We start from the raw sequence: 15,737 nt of genomic DNA on the forward strand, positions 1-15,737 counted from the left end.
TGTAAGTAATTCCATAGTCTTTAATGTCTCTTTCCCATGTATTCCTCGTGTAAAACTGAGATGACATTCCGAATGCCTTGTGTTCTCCTACAATGTTTCTAGTGTCTTTTAAGACCCTTGTCCTATGTCTCCTGCTTCCAAATTCTCCCTGGTCCACAAAAGTCTAGAAATAGTGTTATAAATCCCAAAGCTGTTCAAGGCCCCATTTCTCTTCCCTAACATCTTTAATTAACAAAGTCTCCACAATTAGGTCCCAACCTAACTCACACCACCCTTCCCCCAGGACTATGTTTCCTACTGTCTGTGATGCTGTGTCCCCCAACATGGATCCTTCCTTCAGTCCTCACACACATCCTACCCTCCATCTGCCATTGTTCATGCTATTCCTACTGCCTGGGATGTCCTTTCTCACTCTTGACAGTGATAGACTCCTATACATCCTTCATTGCCCATAAATCTTCCCTCAACTCCCTTGGGCAGAGTTTATTGATGTAAATTCTCTGCAATAGTACATATCTCATAGCACCTGTTCTTAGGATTAAGGGAGTTAACACTGCAAAATACTCAGGTACATGCCTGGCATGCCACTGAGCAAACACACCATTACTGGCAATGTTATCATTTTTGTTATCACCTTTGTCTGCTGACTGTTGCTGTGATTATAAACATGCATCTGCCTCCTTCATAAGATGACAGCTCCTTGGGGCAGGGGCCATATTTTATTCCTTTACTGTCTTTCTCTCACTCTGTCCCTCCCACTCCATCCACTCCCACTAGGCACCTATCATGGTGCCTAGGGATTAGCAGGTTTCCTATAAATATCTGTTAGCCACATCCCAGTTTCATTTATGTTATTGGTCTTGTTCCTCCCAAAGCCTAGAGCAGGAAGCCAGTATGTGTAGTTAGTAGTCTGTGATTATTTTGTTATTAATCATCATTGCAACTAAGGCTTTACAATTATTAGCACCTTCTAGCCGCTCTTGTACCATTGTGTTGGCATAAATTTTAAATATTGTTCCTTTTCTATACCAACTACATTTTAAGTTTTTATTTAAGTTTCATTTATTTAACATACAGGGGAAATTATACTCAAGGGTACAACATAGCGATTCAATACTTACATATAGCCAATCTCTTTCCCCACCTCCCTTGGGGTAAGTATTAGTTTGTTCTCTATAGTTAACGAGACTGTTTTTCAGTTTGTCTCTCCCTTATTTTCTCCCTGTGATCCTTTGTTTTGTTTCTTAAATAACACATATGAGTGAAATCATATGGTATTTTACTTTCTCTGACTGACTTACTTCTCTTAGCATATGCTCTCTAGCTTCATCCACATCATTGCAGATAACAAGTTTTATTCTTTTTGATGCCTGAGTTATATTCCATTGTGCATAAAACAGCATCTTCTTTATCCATTCATCAGTTAAAGGATATTTGGGCTCGTTCCACAATTGGGCTATTGTTGATAATGGTGCTTTAAACATCTGGTAAATGTTTCCCATCAAATCAGTGTTGTTGTATCCTTTGGATAAATGTCTAGCATAGCAATCACTGGATTAAAGGGTAACTCCTTTTTTGACTTTTTGAGGAAGCTTCATACTTTGTTCTTGAGTGCTTGTACCCATTTGCATTCCTCCCAACACTGTAAGCGGGTTCCACTTTTTCCACATCCTTGTCAATACCTGTTGTTTCCAGTGTTGTTAATTTTAGCTATTGTGATTGTTGTAAGGTACCATCTTATTGTAGTTTTGATTTGTATTTCCCTGATGATGAGTGAGTTCAGCTTGTTTTCATGTGTCTTTTAGCCATTTGGATGACTTCTTTAGAAGAATGTCTATTCATGTCTTCTGCCCATTAAAAATTAAAAAAAAAATTTTTTTTCAACGTTTTATTTATTTTTGGGACAGAGAGAGAGACAGAGCATGAACGGGGGAGGGGCAGAGAGAGAGGGAGACACAGAATCGGAAACAGGCTCCAGGCTCTGAGCGTCCGCCCAGAGCCTGACGCGGGGCTCGAACTCACGGACCGGGAGATCGTGACCTGGCTGAAGTCGGACGCTTAACCGACTGCGCCACCCAGGCGCCCCAAAAATTTTTTAAATGTTTATTCATTTTTGAAAGACAGAGAGAGACAGAGCACAAGAGGGGTGGGGTGGAGAGAGATGGGGACACAGAATCCGAAGCAGGCTCCAGGTTCTGAGCTGTCAGCACAGAGCCAGCCATGGGGCTTGAACTCATGAACTACGGGACCATAACCTGAGCCGAAGTTGGACGCTCAATCAACTGAGCCACCCAGGCGCCCCTTTTCTGCCCAGTTTTTAACTGGATTATTTGTTTTCTGGGGTGTTGAGTTTGATAAGTTCTTTATATGTTTAGGATAATAACCCTTTACTAAATATGTTATTTGCAAATATTTCTCCTGTTTCATAGGTTGCCTTTTAATTTCTTTGTTTCCTTCACTGTGCATAAGTTTTTCTTTTGATGAAGTCCCAGTAGTTTATTTTTGCTTTTATTTCCCATAACTCAGGAGTCATGTCTAGTAAAAGTTGCTATGGCTGATGTCAAAAAGATTACTTCCTGTGTTCTCTTCTCTAATTTAAATGTTTATTTTTGAGAGAGTGAGAGAGAAGTTGAGTGGGGGAGGTGCATTTTAACTTTGTAACATTTAGACATTTTAACAATATTTGGTCTTGCAGTCCATGAGCATGGTATGTTTTTCCATTTGTTTTTGTCATCTTAAATCTCTCTCATATGTATTGTATAATTTTCTGAATACAGATATTTTATCAATGTGGTTAGTTTTATTCCTAGGTATCTTATGGTTTTGCATATTTAACAATGGGATTGATTCCTTGATTTCTCTTTCTGGTACTTCATTATTTATGTACAGACATACAATAGATCTGTATATTGATTTTGTATCACACAAATTTACTGAATTTATATACCAGTTGTAGCAATTTTGGGGGAGGAGTCTTTCATGTTTTCTACATTATGGATCATATCAGCTGAAAATAGTGAAAGTTTCACTTCTTCCTTGTTGATTTGGAAGCCTTTTATTTTTTTGTGTTGTCTGCTGTGGCTAAGACTTCCAGTACTATGTTAAATAACAGTGATGAGAATGAGAGGACATCCCTCTCTGGTACCTGACCATAGAGGAAATTTCTAAGTTCTTCCCCTTTGAAAATATTATTAGGTATGGGTTTTATATACATGGCCTGTGTATGTTAAGGTATGTTTCCTCTATCCCTACTTTGTGGAGACTTTTTAAATCATGAAGAGATGACGTACTTTGTCAAATCCTTTTTCTGCATCTATTGAAATGATCGTATGGGTTTTATACTTTCTTTTACTATTTTGGTGTATCATGTATTGATTTGTGAATATTTGAACCACCTTTGAAGCCCAGGAATAAATCCCACTTGATCGTGGTGAATTATTCATTTAATGTAAGGTTGGATTCTGATTGCTGGTAAGTCTTCTTTGGAAAAGTGTCTATTTATGTCTTCTGCCCATTTCCTCACTGTATTACTTATTTTTTAGGTGTTGAGTTTGGTAAGTTTTTTATAGATTTTGGATACTAACCCTTTATCTGATATGTCATTTGCAAATAGCTTCTCCCATTCAGTTGGTTGCCTTTTAGTTTTGATGATTGTTTCCTTTGGAGTGCAGAAGCTTTTATCTTGATTACGTCCCAATAGTTCATTTTTGTTTTTGTTTCTCTTGCCTCCTAAGACATGTCAAGTAAGAAGTTCCGAAGACAAATAGAGTTGTTGCCTGTGTTCTCATTTTGGATTTTGATGGTTTTCTGTCTCATGTTTAGGTCTTTCATCCATTTTGAGTTTATTTTTGATTATGGTGTAAGAAAGAGGTCCAGTTTCATTCTTCTGCATCTTGCTATCCAGGTCTCCCAGAACCATTTTCTAAAGGGACTTCTTTTTTCCATTGGATATTGGGTCCAATTCTGGGTTCTCTATTCTATTCCTTTGGTCTAGGTGTCTGTTTTTGTGCCAATAAGATACTGTCTTGGTGATTAAAGATTTGGTAATAGAGGCTAAAGTACAGATTGTGATGCTTCCCGCTTTGGTTTTCTTTTTCAACATTACTTTGGCTATACGGGATCTTTTGTGGTTCCATATAAATTTTGGGATTGTTTGTCCTAGCTTTGAGAATTACAGTGCAGTTTTGATTGGGATTGCATTGAATGTGTAGATTGCTTTGTGTAGTATTGACATTTTAACAATATTTATTCTTCCAATTCATGAGCATGGAATGTTTTTCCATTTCTTCATGTCTTCTTCAATTTCTTTCATGAGTTTTCTATATTTTTCAACATACAGACATTTTACATCTTTGTTCAGGAATTTAATGGTTCTTGAAGTGTATGTATAATTTCAACACACTTAATTCTGAGCAATACCATTTGGAAGAAAATATCACTACATATGTGGTAGTCAGGAAAAATTAGAGGGGTTTATCTTATATATCCATTCTTTATGTTTTGGGAAAATCCCAAAATCCTGTTGGTAGTGAGTTTTCTATCATAAACAAGATACCAGGAAATTATATCAATATTCTTCCACAAGTATGACAGATCTTTTATAATCTTGCCTCAAGGCATCAGAGTAAAAAAAATGGGAGTCACACCAAATGTGTAAACATTGAATTTGGAAGAATTCTTGGAAATTAAAATTTTGAAGAATATGTTCCCTCTTCTTTATGTATGTTGACTAGGATCAGTTGAGCTTTATCCTAACATTTTTCTCCCTAAAGGATGGAATGTAGAATTTTAATATGAGTTTTTAAGGCAAAAACGTACTACTGTTCCAAAATATAAAGGCTCACTGGTGATAGGAATTTTGAGGGCTTGATGACCTCACATATCATAAATGGAAAAAAAACCTTTCTTCTCATTGTATATTTATTCTCTCTTGATTTAATTTCTCTCACATTCTTAATTAAATAAATCTGGAAATTAAACGTCACTGCCACTGTGTTGAGAACTAGTTAACAATGCAGGAATCAATGTATGTAAAGGGGAAACCATTTAAATTGTTAATTTGGTTCAAACTGGTACAGCCACTCTGGAAAACAGTATGGAAGTTCTTCAAAAAGTTAAAAATAGAACTAACCTACAAACTGGCACTACTAGGTATTTACCCAAAGGATACAAAATACCTATTGGAAGGGGAACATGAATGCTGATATTCATAGCATCATTGTCAACAATAGCCAAGTTATGGAAAGACCTCATGTGTCCATTGACTGATGAACAGATAAAAGAGATGTGGTATATACATGCAATGGAATATTGCTCAGTCATAAAAAGAATGAAATCTACCACTTGCAACAACGTGCATGGAGCTAGAGAATATTATGCTAAATGAAGCAAGTCAGAAAAAGACAAACACGATATCATTTCCCTCAGATGTGGTATTTAAGAGACAGAGCAAATGAACATAGAGGGAAGAATGAAAGGCAAGTGGAAAAAAAAAAAACAGACTCTTAACTGTAGAGACAAACTGTTAGTAAAAGGGAGGTGGGTGAGGGGTTGAGTTAAATAGGTGATAGGGATTAAGGAGTGCACTTGTGATGAATACTGGGTGTTGTATGTGAGTGCTGATTCAATAAATTCTACACCTAAAACTAATATTACACTGCATGTTAACTAATGAGAATTTACATAAAAAATGATTTAAAAAAAATCGCTCTTCCTAATGAATTCATACAGTAGAATTTGTAAAATTTACATTTCAACATCTAAATTGAAATATACTTGTCACATATGTAAATAAACGTTTTTGTATAAAAGTTACAAATGGAAACTATCAGAGAATGAAGAGATAGGAGATTAAGAGTATAGTTTTGATAATAAGGGATACTATCACTTTCAAATTTGAAAATTACTATTATCTCATAACTAAACAAATTTACTCTAATGAACATTTTTTATTCCATATAAAAACATTATTAAAATTAATTGATTTAACATAGTATTTGAAATCATGATGGATATTGCAAACTCCCATTAATGAAGGTAGTCATTAACTTTAGAAAAGATATGATGAATATTAAAAGTTGATCATTACAGACAGTATACTTTTTTAAAAATTTTATTTTAATTCAAGTTAGTTAACATACAGTGTAGTATTATTTTTTTCAGGAGTGGAAACCAGTGATTCATCACATACATAAAATACCCAGTACTCATCCCAAAAAGCTGCCCTCCTTAATGACCATCACCAATTTAGTCTATCCTCCCCACCCACCTCCCCTCCAGCAACCCTGCTTCTTCTCCGTATTTAAGAATCTCTTATGATTTGCCTCTCTCTCTCTCTGTTTTTATCTTACTTTTCCATACCTCCCCTATGTTCATCTATTTTGGTTCTTAAATTCCACATATGAGTGCGATAATATATTTCTCTTTCTCTTACTTATTTCGCTTAGCATAATACACTATAATTCCATCCACATCATTTCAAATGGCAAGATTTCATTTTTATCACTAATATTCCATTATACACACACACACACACACGCACACACACACTCATACACACACACACACACACACCACATCCTCTTTAATCATTTGTCAGTCGATGGACTTTTGGCTCTTTCCATAATTTGGCTACTGTTGACAACACTGCTATAAACATGGGGTGCATGTACCTTTTCAAATTGACACTTTTTATCCTTTGGATAAATGCCTAGCTAGTAGTACAATTGCTGGGTCATAAGATAACCCTTATTTTAATTTTTTGAGGAACCTCCATACTGTTTTCCAGAGTGGTTGCACCAGTTTGCCTTCTTACCAACAGTGCAAAAGGATTCCCCTTTCACCACATCCTTGCCAACATGTGTTGTTTCCTTGAATTGTTCATTTTAGCCATTCTGACAGGTGTGAGGAGGTATCTCATTGTGGTTCTGACTTATGTTACCCTGATGGTGAGTGGTGTTGAACATAATTTCATGTGTCTATTAGCCATCTGGATGTCTTCATTGAAAAAAGTGTCTATTCATGTCTTCTTCCCATTTCTTTACTGAATTATTTGTTTTTTGTGTGTTGAGAGAGGTGCATATATCTTTTTGAATTATTGATGTAATATTCTTTGGGTAAGTATCCAGTATTGGAATTACTTGATCATGTGGTATTTTTAATTTTTAATTTTGTAAAATTCTACATAATGTATAATTATGTTTATATATAATCATTTTGTATATAACTGGATAAAATTAATATTGTTTAATTATTGAGTCTATGAATAGAGAAATATACATTTTCCAATATGTGCAAAAATGGCTGAATGTGAGTAATCTCATATTGCATTCAGTATGTGGCTCCAGACAATAGCTTGAGTGTACAGAAACAAAAAAAAAAAATTATGGAGAAAAGCTAGGAAAATGGCAAAGTAGGAGAACCCTAAGTTTGTCTCATTCCATTGATACAACTAGATACTCACATCAGTGTAAATAACCCAGAAAAGGACCCAAAGACTGGCAGAACAAACTTAACAACTAAAGATAGAGAGGAAATGATATCAAAGAGGGTAGGAAGGGCAGTTATGTGGTAGGGAGCAGACACTTGCCTCATTTCCTGCCCTACAGTGAACCTCCCCCAGAAAAAATAAGCAAATGTCACCAACTCATATCCCTACCCACATGATTTGCAAGGCCTCGGTACTTCTGGGGGCTGTGACTGTGCTGGCATAGAGGTGGCTGCTATGCAAGTTGAGGTGCATCTTGACAAAATTGCATATACCCCATACCCACTTCCCAGAAACACTTAGGTCTTTCAGGTGCCAGAAGCAGTGGTTTCAGACCTCATTTAACAAGCAGACCAGCACGTCAATTGTTAAAATGCACTTCACCTAAGGCTGGGAATAAAACACCCCACCACAGGCAAGGAGAGCCACTGCAGACAACTGGACTTAAGGAAAAAAGTGATTAACCCACAACAGGGCACAGAGTACACACACAAGAGACAATCCTTAAGTGTCAGGTCACAATGCACAGGGGGCACTGTACTTCAGGGACTACAGGAACTTTTCTCAATGAGAACATTACCTTCCAGAGCAAGAGATGTAGCTGACTTTCTTAACAGACAGAAACAGACACAGAGAGTTAAACAAAATGAGACAGAGGAATATGTCCTAAATAAAAGAACAGGACTAATCAGCAGGAGACCTAACTGCAACAAATGTAAGTAATGTTCCTGATAGAGAAATTAAAATAATGATCATAAAAATACTGACAGGACTTGAGAAAAGAGTGTATGACCTCAGTGAGACACTAAAGGAAGAGACAAAAGAGAACCAATTGGAGATAAAGAACATGATAAATAAAAATGAAATTGGTATAATAAGTGGCATACTAGAGGAAGCAGAGAAATGAATTTATGATCTAGAAAACAGAGTAATGGAAGCAGATGAGAGAAGAAAATTTCACAAAATTAGAATAGACTTTAATTCAACAAATCCATCAAGACTAATAACATTCACCTTATAGAAATCCCAGAAAGAGAAAAGAAATAAAGTGGGGGCAGAAAATATATTTGAAGAAACAATAATGGAAATCATTCATAATTTGGGGAAAGAAACAGATATCCAGATCTATGAGACACAGAGATACCCCCAACATATTTAACCCAAGGAAGTCCACACCAACACACAGAGTAATCAAAATAGAAAACAGTAGTGATAAAGAAAAAAAAAATAGCAGCAAGAGGAAAGACTAAAGTAATACCCAAGGGAAATCCATGGGCTATCAAAAGATTTTTCAGCAGAAACTTTGCAGGCAAGGAAGGACTGGCATGACATATTCAAAATGCTGAAACAGAAAACTCTGTCACTTAGAATGTTCTACTTGTCAAGGATATCATTCAGCATAGGAGAGATAAAGAGTTTCTCAGATAAACAAAAACTAAAGGAGTTCATGACCATTAACCAGTCCTGCAAGACTTGTTGAAGGGGACTTGGGGTGAAAAGAAAAGACCATGAATAAGAATTTGAAAAATAAGAAACACAAAATCAGTAAAAATAAGTATTTCTGTAAAAAGAAGCCTGGCATTCACAAAATAAAGGATGTAAAATATGACGCCATATATGTAAATCATGGTAAGGAGAGGAGTATGAACTGGCTCAAACGTAAGCAGCCATCAACTTGATAGACAGTGCTATAATATATGTTATAAACAAACAAAATGTTAACCACAAATGAAAACCTGTAGCAGATACGCTAAGAAAAAGAAAAGGTATACAAATATATTACTGAAAAAAAAAAATAAAAAGAAAACCATGAAAGAGACAGAAACAAACAAACAAAAGACCAAAATCCAAGAGTTAGAGAAAAACTATAAAACAACCACACAACAAGTAACAAAATAGCAATGACTACATATCTATGAATAATTACTTTGAATGTAAGTGGACAAAATAGTCCAATCAAAAGACATAGGTGATAGAGTGAATAAAACATAAGTAAAAACCTATATGGTCTCCATAAGTAACTCACTTCAGACCTAGACACCTTCAGACTGAAAGTGATGGGATGGAGAAACATTTATCAAGCAAATGGATCTCTAAAGGAAAGTCAGGGTAGCAATATTAATATAAGAAAAAAATACACTTTATTTTTTATAGAAATTTCTCCTTTTGATGTTTATTTTGGAGAGACAGAAACAGAGCATGAGTGGGGGAGGGGCAGAGAGGGAGCGAGACACAGAATCTAAAGCAGACTCCAGGCTCTGAGCTGTCAGCACAGAGCCCAACACAGGCTCAAACTCACCTGAGCCGAAGTTGGATGCTCAACCAACTGAGCCACCCAGATGCCCCAGAAAAAATACACTTTAAATCAAGGACTGTAACAAGAGACAAAGGAGGGCGCTATATAATAATAAAGGGGACAATTCACCAAGAAGATGTGACAACTGTAAATATTTATGTTCTTCACATGGGAGCAAATAATACATAAAACAGTCAATAAGAAACATAAAGTAACTAATCCATAGTAATAAAATTATAGTAAGGCACTTTAATACCCCACTTATTTGGAGGAACAGATAATCTGAATAGAAAACCAACAAAGAGACAGTGGCTTTGAAGGACACATTGGACCAGATGGATTTAACAGATATATACAGAACATTCCATCCTAAAGCAGCAGAATACACATTCTTTTCAAGTGCACATGGAACACTCTCCAGAATAGACCGCATAATAGGTCACAAAACAAGTCTCAACAAATTCACAAAGATCAACGTCATATGATACATATTTCCTTTCCACAACACTGTAAAACTGGAAATCAACCACGATAATAATTCTGGAAAGACCACATATACATGGAAGTTAAATAACATTCTATTAAATAATGGATGGGTCAGCCAAGAAATCAAAGAAATAAAAAACTGTATGTAAACAAGTGAAAATAAAAACAAATGGTCCAAACCCTTTGGGATGCAGCAACAGCAGTTCTAAGAGGGAAGTTTATGGCAATATAGGCTAATTCAAGAAGCAAGAAAATCCTCAAGTAAATAACCTAACCTTACACGTAAAGGAGCTAGAAAAAGAACAAACAAAACCCCAAACCAGCAGAAGAAAGGAAATAATAAAGATTAGAACAGAAATCAATGATATGGAAACTAAATGATATGGAAACTAAAGATCAATGAAACCAAAAGATTGTTTCTAGGAAGATTAATGAAATTTATAAACCTCTAGCCAGAGTCATAAAAAGAGAAATAGAGATAGATACGATTCAAATGAACAAAATCACAAAGGATAGAGGAGAAATAACAACGATAGATACTGATGTATCTATCTAACAACGATAGAGGAGAAATAATAACATGTATGTATTGAAATGATAATTTTTTCTTCTATACTCTGAATATGGTGCATTACATTGATTAATTATTTGATATTTTTTTCAATATATGAAATTTATTGTCAAATTGGTTTCCATACAACACCCAGTGCTCATCCCAAAAGGTGCCCTCCTCAATACCCATCACCCACCCTCCCCTCCATCCCACCCCCCATCAACCCTCAGTTTGTTCTCAGTTTTTAACAGTCTCTTATGCTTTGGCTCTCTCCCACTCTAACCTCTTTTTTTTTCCTTCCCCTCCTCCATGGGTTTCTGTTAAGTTTCTCAGGATCCACGTAAGAGTGAAAACATATAGTATCTCTCTTTTTCTGTATGGCTTATTTCACTTAGCATCACACTCTCCAGTTCCATCCACGTTGCTACAAAGGGCCATATTTCGTTTTTTCTCATTGCCATGTAGTACTCCATTGTGTATATAAACCAAAATTTATCCATTCATCAGTTGATGGACATTTAGGCTCTTTCCATAATTTGGCTATTGTTGAGAGTGCTGCTATAAACATTGGGGTACAAGTGCCCCTATGCATCAGTACTTCTGTATCCCTTGGGTAAATTCCTAACAGTGCTATTGCTGGGTCATAGGGTAGGTCTATTTTTAATTTTCTGAGGAACCTCCACACTGTTGTCCAGAGTGGCTGCACCAATTTGCATTCCCACCAACAATGCAAGAGGGTTCCCGTTTCTCCACATCCTCTCCAGCATCTATAGTCTCCTGATTTGTTCATTTTGGCCACTCTGACTGGCGTGAGGTGATATCTGAGTGTGGTTTTGATTTGTATTTCCCTGATGAGGAGCGATGTTGAGCATCTCTTCATGTGCCTGTTGGCCATCCGGGTGTCTTCTTTAGAGAAGTGTCTATTCATGTTTTCTGCCCATTTCTTCACTGCGTTATTTGTTTCTTGGGTGTGGAGTTTGGTGAGATCTTTATAGATTTTGGATACTAGCCCTTTGTCTGATATGTCATTTGCAAATATCTTTTCCCATTCCGTTGGTTGCCTTTTAGTTTTGTTGGTTGTTTCCTTTTCTGTGCAGAAGCTTTTTATCTTCATAAGGTCCCAGTAATTCATTTTTGCTTGTAATTCCCTTGCCTTTGGGGATGTGTCGAGTAAGAGATTGCTACGGCTGAGGTCAGAGAGGTCTTTTCCTGCTTTCTCCTCTAGGGTTTCTCCTCTAGGGTTTCCTGTCTCACATTCAGGTCCTTTATCCATTTTGAGTTTATTTTTGTGAATGGTGTGAGAAAGTGGTCTAGTTTCAACCTTCTGCATGTTGCTGTCCAGTTCTCCCAGCACCATTTGTTAAAGAGACTGTCTTTTTTCCACTGGATGTTCTTTCCTGCTTTGGCAAAGATTAGTTGGCCATACGTTTGTGGTCTAGTTCTGGGGTTTCTACAAATTCTGGAGATATAGTTATTTGGATATAGTTGGATATGGTTGGATATATATATATATATCTATATATAGATATAGATATATATACATATATATGTATATGTCTATATATATATATATATATAGAGAGAGAGAGAGAGACAGAGAGACAGAGAGAGAGAGATAGAAAGATACAAACAACATTTTCACAGTCATGGCAGGATAATGTGCTCAGTATTCATACACTATGGTGCATAAATTTCCTCTTTAGAAAGAATTGCTTTATTGTTCCGCATTACACTGTTTAATATTCAGCACTGAGAATGGTGATGTACATACAGAGGACTCATAAGCATGTGTATAATTCAACTGAAATAATTTTATATTAATGGGGAAATTTATCAAAATAAACAATTGGGAGAAAATACTTTCCAGATCAGATATTCTAACACTTTCTATTTTTCCACCTGACAGGATCTTTCTGAGTGCTGTAAATTCAACATAATCTCCTCACCTTAAAGACATATGATTATCAAATTTCCTTCTATCTATAGCCTTAATTCTCACTATTGCATAACCTTGTGTGTTCACATTACAGTACTAGAAATTGGATGTGGACATCCTCGAGGAGTGTACATAAACAATTATTTTTGACATAAATTCTGTTAACATGTTTATTCAACATGAACCTGTATCAATCTCTTTTTTTAAGTTAATTTATTTTTGAGAGAGAGAGAGAAGGGAAGGGAAGAGGCAGAGAGAGAGAGAGAGAGAGAATCCCAAACAGCCTCCAAGCTGTCAAAGCAGAGCCCAAGGCAGGGCTCAAAGTTAGGAAATGTGAGATCATGACCTGAACTAAAATCAAAAGTCAGGCACTTAAGCACCTAAGCTACCCAGGCACCACCACCATTCCCCTATTTTTTTTTTTTAAGGTTGGCTCACTCTCTTTTATTTTCCATTGCAGAAATCTCTTCTATAACCTTAGGAGGGAATTATTGAAGAACAAGCTCTCAATTTTCAAGAGGAAAAACACACATTTCTCTACTTTATGTCATATGTGAATTTCCATCCAAATGTGCAAATCTTTTTCATAAGACTTCATTTAATAGAAGCACATCATCCCTGCATTTAAAAATATTTAGGTCTCCTGTTGATATCAAGAGTGGGTCCAACGTCCACTGTTGGGAACTATTGTGGAAGTTAGCCTTTGCTGTTTACTCCCTCTTCTTTCTTCCTCAGTAGTGTTACAGCTCTTGCTTCAGAATCTTGCTACAATAAGATAATATAGGTTCAGATGCAAGCAACACATCAAAGAGCTACGTTTCTTGAATTTTCTAGTGATGTGCCCCTTAATGAGAAATATAAATAGAAATTTCCAAACATAGTAAACTGCCAGAAACATCTGGAATCCTTGTGAAAAATACACATTCCCAAGCCTTCTCCTGAAGATTATGATTCATTAGAACTCAGGTGGGGTTGAGTAAATCAAAATTAGCCAAAGCTTGAAAACAGTGACCTAGAGAATGACTCTTTAATTGTAGATTTTGGGCATCACTAAGTAAAAGGTTTTGTTTGTTTGTTTTTGTTTGTTTTTATTTTTTATGTTATTTTTTCTGACAAGGCTGTCATCAGGTTGTGGTGATGATTTTAAAATTGTTTCCTCCTGGGAATCAGGGAGTCAAACTAGCATGTTTTGCAATTTTACTACAAAATACTTACAACTGATCATCTGGCTTTCAAAAGATCTGGCTTTACCCAAAGGATACGAAAATACAGATTCAAAGGGGCACATGCACCCTGATGTTTATAGCAGCATTATCAACAATAGTTAAATTATGAAAAGAGCCCAAATATCCATGGGCTGATGAGTGTATAAAGGAGAAGTGGTATATATATATATAATAGTTATTACTCAGCCATCAAAAAGAATGAAATCTTGGGGCGCCTGGGTGGCGCAGTCGGTTAAGCGTCCGACTTCAGCCAGGTCACGATCTCACGGTCCGTGAGTTCGAGCCCCGCGTCGGGCTCTGGGCTGATGGCTCAGAGCCTGGAGCCTGTTTCCGATTCTGTGTCTCCCTCTCTCTCTGCCCCTCCCCCGTTCATGCTCTGTCTCTCTCTGTCCCAAAAATAAATAAACGTTGAAAAAAAAAAAAAAGAATGAAATCTTGCCATTTGCAATGATGTGGATGGAACTAGAGAGTTTTATGCTAAGTGACATAAGTCAGAGAAAGACAAATATCATATGATTATGCTCATACATGGAATTTAAGAACAAAACAGATGAATATGGGAAAGGAAAAAAGGAGAGGGAAATGAACTATACATATATATATATATATATATATATATATATATATATATATACATATGTGTGTGTGTGTGCGCATGCGCACACACACATTCAGTGTATATGGTGTGCTCTTCGCGTCAGAAGTAGATTCCCATGACTCATCACTTACATAAAACACCTAGTGCTCATCCCAACAAGTGCTCTCCTCAATGGCCATCATCTATTTTCCCTGCCCTCTGCTCCCCCCCCCCCACCACTCAATGGAATGGGAGAAGATATTTGCAAATGACATATCAAAAAAAGGGTTCGAATCCAAAATATATAAAGAACTTACCAAACTCAGCACTTGAAAAACAAATAATTTGGTGAAGAAATGGGCAGAAGTCATGAATAAACATTTTCCCAAAGAAGATATCCAACTGGCTAATAGACACATGAAAAGATGCTCAAAATCACTCATCATCATTAGGGAAATACATATCAAAACTTCACCGAGATACATCATCACACTGGTCAGAGTGGCTAAAATTAACAACTCAGGAAACAAAATATAGAGAAAGTGTAACGTTTTTGCATTGTTGGTAGGAATGCAAACTGGTGCAGACACTCTGGGAAACAGTGTGGAAGTTCCTCAAAAACGTATAGATTGAATAACCCTACAATCCATCCATAGCACTACTTGGAATTTATCCAGAGGATACAAGAGTGTTGATTCATAGGGACACATGTATCCCAATGTTGATAGCATAACTGTTAAAAATAGCCAAATTATGGAAAGAGCCAAATCCATCAACTGATGAGTGGATAAAGAAGATGTGGTATGTAGATACAGTAAAATTGTACTTGGCAATGAAAAAAAGAATGAAATCTTACTATTTACAATAGCATGAATGGAACTTGAGGATATTATGCTAAGTGAAATTAGTCACTCAGATAAAGACAGACATCATATGTTTTCACTCATATGTGGAAGTTGAGAAACTTAGCAGAAAACCATTGGGGAAGGGAAAGAAAGAAATCTATATATGGAGGCAAGCCATAAGAGACTTTTAAATACAGAGAACAAACTTAGGGTGAAAGAGAGTGGAAAGGCAGGGGGTGACAGTCTCTTTAGCAAATGGTGCTGGGCAAACTGGAGAGCAACATGCAGAAGAATGAACTTGGACCATTTTCTTATAATTCAAAATGACTCAA

At 36.3% G+C, this 15,737-nt stretch overlaps 1 long non-coding RNA gene across 1 annotated transcript; it reads right to left on the reverse strand.

Annotated features, from left to right (window-relative positions):
- Positions 1-3,828: 3,828 nt before the first annotated feature.
- Positions 3,829-12,241, reverse strand: LOC123599168. The gene is made up of 2 exons (XR_006713028.1): positions 12,143-12,241; positions 3,829-3,883 (listed from the first exon to the last, which is right to left on the reverse strand). It is a non-coding gene; the product is annotated as an uncharacterized LOC123599168 (long non-coding RNA).
- Positions 12,242-15,737: the final 3,496 nt, after the last annotated feature.

The sequence above is a fragment of the Leopardus geoffroyi genome, chromosome A1 (assembly GCF_018350155.1).
Source record: "Leopardus geoffroyi isolate Oge1 chromosome A1, O.geoffroyi_Oge1_pat1.0, whole genome shotgun sequence".
Lineage (NCBI taxonomy): Eukaryota > Metazoa > Chordata > Mammalia > Carnivora > Felidae > Leopardus > Leopardus geoffroyi.